This window comes from Scyliorhinus torazame, chromosome 12, assembly GCF_047496885.1.
Source record: "Scyliorhinus torazame isolate Kashiwa2021f chromosome 12, sScyTor2.1, whole genome shotgun sequence".
Taxonomy (NCBI): Eukaryota; Metazoa; Chordata; class Chondrichthyes; order Carcharhiniformes; family Scyliorhinidae; genus Scyliorhinus; species Scyliorhinus torazame.
In genome coordinates, this window is record NC_092718.1 from 33,289,510 (window position 1) to 33,295,191 (window position 5,682).

Here is a 5,682-nt window from a genome sequence, read left to right on the forward strand (position 1 = left end):
TGCTTGTGACTCGCTGTGTTACCTGAAATGTAATGGGATTTCTGCCCAGAAATTCTAAATCTAAAGAATTCCTTTCAATTGGGCATTTGTTGTAAATGGAACAAATGGCTCCCCTAGTGCTTGACATTAGCAGCTGAGAAATGAAAAACTATTAGAACATTCTTGTTGGCTCAGAAGATTCCTATGCTGTGACCCCCATGGAAAAAAGGCTGAACATTTGTGACCCAGCCTACTTCTAAAAATCTTATTGCACAACTAGCAAAAGTAAAATGGAGCATTTGACCTGACATTTGATAGCCAGCTATTTGAATCCATGTGCATTTGTTCTGTACAGTATTTGACCAAGGATATACTTGCAAAATAACATTTGACTGTATTTAATACACAATTAAGTTAGTGTAATGGACTGTGCCTTGTAATGATTTTTTTTCTCCTCATTTGATATTTTCACCAAATCCCTAGTGATAAGACATTCTTCGTGTACTTCTCCTTCCTATTTGCCTCCCCATCCCACCCACTCCATTTTAACAGCACCACTTAATACATTGCATTTTTATCACTCCTAGATGCTTTAACTTGGCTCAGTCCTTGTATCATCAAATTCCAAAACTGATTCACTACAATTTATTTCCTTTTACAAGTGGATGTACTTGTAGCCTAAGCTATTGTTCTGTGATGTAAATCATCAGCCTGACAGAACTTTGTTTCCAAGAATAATGTGCTTTGAATGATATAAATGAGCTGTATTGAAAACAGCTCTCAACTCCTCTGATGTTGGCAGGCAGCTTTCTAAAAGGTTTTCCATACTGATTATAAAGCACAGATGCAGGTGAGGTGCAGCAGGATCGAAAGGTTTGATTTACTGATGTCGACATGGTCCTGGAGGAGGGTCTTTTCATCAGATGAAAGCCTCAAAAAGCACATCTTTGGATGACTAAGAGAAGTGACCAGGGCTTAAACTGCCAGTACCAGGATCTCATGCATTGCCTCCGTGCAGGAAGAAATCTAACGACCGTACCAGGTCCAAATATTCTATACCAAGCATTGACCACTTGCAGCCAATGTAATAATCTTTATTGTTACAAGTAGGCTTACATTAACACTGCAGTGAAGTTACTGTGAAAAGCCCCTAATCACCACATTCCGGCCGCTGTTCGGGTACACCGAGGGAGAATTCAGAATGTCCAAATTACTTAACAGCTCATCTTTCGGAACTTGTGGGAGGAAACCGGAGCACCCGGAGGAAACCCATGCAGACACAGGGAGAACGTGCAGACTCTGTACAGACAGTGACCCAAGCCGGGACTCAAACCTGGAACCTTGGTGCTGTGCGGCCACAGTGCTAACCACTGCTATTGTGCTGCCCAGTTCCATCACTCTTTAAAGTCAATGTTCCCTCACTCTAAAGTCAATTTGCATGCCCTTTATACCCTGGACTTCCCCTAGAAGTGTTCCTTCAGCTGTGGAGTCATGATACACCACACAAAGCCTTGGTTGAAACTTCAGGGTGCATTCTCGTTACCACAAGTGCAGTTCACGGTTTTCTCACTGATAATTTTGCCATCTAAATTTTTCTGCTCTGCAGTCAGCCTCCTTCATGTGGGATGCAAGCAAACCTACGTTGTAGTTTTAAGATAGTCTTAAAATGAAAATGTAAGAATTATGTTGACCAGTTTAGAGAACTTGGGTAAAACATGGGGGGGAAATTTGTCCGAGAAAAACAGAAAGCCCAGACATAGAGTTCTTGGAAATGAAATCTGGGGGTGCATCTCCATACAGAGTCTGAGCATATAGTTTCTCTTACCATTCAATGCTATAGGAATGATCTTAGAATTATGTAGTGCTTTTTATATCCTTAGGACGTTGCAAAATACTGTTTTTGAAGTGTTGCTTGTCAGAAAGTGCAACAGCTAGTTGTGTCTGTCCATTGCTTAACTTTTCTGCAGCAGCAATGGTGGACTGGTTGGTGCCTGGCATACTGATCTGTGATGTGCTCAGTGCATTGTGTAGATTTAGGGTTTACTGTCATGTGTGCTGAGGTAAAGTGCAAAGTATTGTTCTGTGTCTCGTCCAGGCAGATTGACCCATGCATGAAAAAACATAGGACATACGATAAATACACAATGTAAATACATAGACATCGGGTGAAGCAAATGGAATACAGTGCAGACATTCGGTGAAGCATATGAATACAGTGCTACAACTGTAGAGAAGATTCATAGAGGGATCAGTTCAGTCGATAAGAGGGCCATTCAGGAGTCTGGTAACAGCGGGGAAGAAGCTCATGTTTTCCGACTTTTGTAACTTCTGCTTGATGGAAGTGGTTGGAAGAGAGAATAGCCTGGGTGGAAGGGTCCTTTGATTACCTGCCCACTTTCCCAAGGCAGCGGGAGGCAAATTCGCCTGATGGACTGGGCTGTGTTCACGTCTCTGTAGTTTCTTGCGGTCTTGGGCCGAGCAGTTGCCTTACCAGGCTGTGATGCAGGCAGATAGGATGCTTTCTATGGTGCATCTATAAAAATTGGTAAGAGTCAATGTGGTCATGCCTAATTTCCTGAGGAAGTAGAGGCACTGTTGTGCTTTCTTGGTCGTAGTGTTGACGTGGATGGACCAGGACTGGTTGTTGGTAATGTTTACACCCAGGAATTTGAAGCTGTCAACCAGCTCTACCTCTGCACCATTGATGCAGATAGGGATGTGTATGATACTTTGGTTCCTGAAGTCTTTGGTTTTGCTGCTGTTGAGGGAGAGGTTGTTCTCATTAACACCACGCCACTAGGTTCTCGATTTACCTCCTGTACTCTGACCCACTACGGTCGTGTCATCAGCACACCTTTAATTGCTGGAGTTCCATTCATTTTTGAGGTGACCTTGCATTCGAGGGGGAAGGTCAACTCGTGGGCAGCAGTCCTAGTGCTGTGAAACCAGAATCTCTATCTGCTCCCATATCCCAAAATTCTGCTGTTACTTTCAACAATTTATGTTAACTCCTCTCTGACAGTCAGTCAAACTGGTTCCTCAGCAATGCTGATTTGCAGCATGCATCCTTAATTACTCCATCCCTCCTTTGCACCAGTCCAGAGACTTGACAACTGAGCGATTAGTGCAGAAGCTAGGGATTGTAATGTGTGAGACATGGGAGAAGGCACACCTTGTGGCAAGAAAAGTCCAGAGGTGTTGTTACTAAGCTGAACAGCTCGTGAATCTTGGTGGCCCTGAATGTTCAGAAAAGGACAGGTATTGGACAACATAATGGCAACTCAATCGGGGTCCACCAGCAGCATAAGGTAGAGAACCATGTAACAACATAGAGGGTATGACAACTCTAGGGTAGAAACTCTCAGCCTTTTAATTGAGACTTAAATCTGTTTTCCCATGATCCATGAGGCTTAAAACCAGAAGCACTCCCAAGTTGACTGAGGGGAAACAGTGATGAGAAGCACTAAGTGTGTGCTTTTTGGGTAACCAAATTAACTAAATCAACAAATTGAGGGATAAATTAAAAGGCAGCCCCTCGAAGAGATACTGCATCAAAGTACACAAAATTAAGGTAACACCAGAATCATTTTCAGTAAAGGTTTGAGGTTTCAATGAGGTGTATGATATATTTGTGGTGGAAGGGTGACGATGTTGATGCAGTAGCCAGATGTTGCCGAGGAAGTCTGTTGTAACAGATTAACATTAACACTTGCAGCTGCAATTGGTTGACTTCTACTTTGTCAGGGTGCTGCAGATAGATGCCTTTGTTCCTGATAGTAACTTGTCCCCATGGGGCCTTGTAAGGAAGGCTCTTTGTAAAGAAAGGTTGTATAGCATACATCACACCACCATTGTTAACACCAGCATGCTCCCCTGACCAATCCTGGCATGTAAAGCACACCCTCCGCATGCCCATTGGGTATCCAGTGGTGATTCTGGTGAAAACTTGGAGCCTTTTACATTAAAGCTGAAAATATTGATGGATAACCTGTCAGAGGTTATCAAGTGTCACAAGGTTGATGGTGATGCATTGTTAAAATTTAAAATAATCACTAATGTGAGGTTAGGATAATCACTAATGGAGGTTAGGATATGGTATTTTCTAGAAGTGATTTCTGAAAATGTTGCACTATTTTTAAAGGGAATTAGATAGTTTCTTGGAAAGAAGAATATTAAAGACAATGAGTAGAATTGGATTGGGTACATTTGCAGTTTAACTAAAAACATTGGCACAAACTTCGACTAAATGACACATTTCTGTGCTGTAACATTACTTGATTCTGTGAATTTATTGAATGCAAAGTGTTCTTTTTGAGCTGCTTCTGAAAGATGTAAACAATTTTTTTAAAATAGGAACACATTGTAACAGTCAAAATGGTTCCTCTGAGCTATCTTCTAGAAATAATGCACTGAAATTTGCGATTTCTTTCTTGTAGTTAAATATACATTAGTAAGCAGATTAAGACACTCCCATCGACACCCACCATCCAGTGCAACAAGGTTGCTGCAGTGTACCTTAATAATAATAATCTTTATTGTCACAAGTGGGCTTACATTAACACAGCAATGAAGTTACTGTGAAAATCCTCTAATTGCCACATTCCGGCTCCTTTTCGGGTTCACAGAAGGAGAATTCAGAATGTCCAATTCACGTCTTTCGGGACTTGTGGGAGGAAACTGGAGCACCTGGAGGAAACCCACACAGACACTGGGAGAACGTGTGGACTCTGCACAGACAGCGACCCAAGCCTGTATCAAACCTGGGCTCCTGACTTAACCCCCCAACTTCAAAGTCCCTGATTTTGCAGCACTGAAATAATCAACCTTTCACACCACAGATCAATGTGTTGTGCAAGATTATGGCCTGATTTGTTTTATGGGCTTGTGCCTAACTAACTGAGCTCTAACCATCCATTTCATGCAGGAATCACAGTCGAGATGGAAATGGTCACCTAACCAGCTTGTGCTGAATTTGACCAGAAGGACAATGTGCAAGCCTACCTTTTCCTGTTAAAGCATTCTTTAAATGTAAAATATGAAATGACTAGATGCGCACTATAAGATGTTTTATCAGACTTTTGATAATGCCTTTGTGTGATGGCCTTGACTTTTATTATTATTTAAATGAAAACTTAATGTCAAACACCTATTCAAGATGACAAGATTTCATTGATTTTGGTTTTACTATTAATTCAACAAGCTGCACCACTTGTCACGTCAGGAAATGGCCTTATCTTTAAAGGTTAGGTTTACTTTTCAATTCAAAGTTTTCATCATTGTTAGCTTGCCATTTTACTTGGCTGACAACCTCACTAAATCAACAAATGGCTGCTCATTGTGCACGCACACGCAAGTTTGCAATCTCGTAACAAGGAGATGGTCATGTAATTCAATCAAAGCATCTGGTGACTCGCAGCCAGGTGGTACAGTTTACCGATGCATCACCTAATCTACAATACCCTTGCACTTGATATTGCAACTGGTGAATGAGATATGCAGTAAACGAAATAAGACACAGCAGCAGCTTGCATGTGCTTGACTTCAAAGTTCAGCTCTCGAAAGCAACCCTGTTAAGTCTCCCGGTAAGCAAAATGAATTTGGTCTGGTTTGAGTTTATTCATTGATGTGATGTTGAAATTTCTCCATAATTATTCAAAGATGAAGATGATTCTCCCAGACAACTTGTTTCAGTTGGCCTGTGGT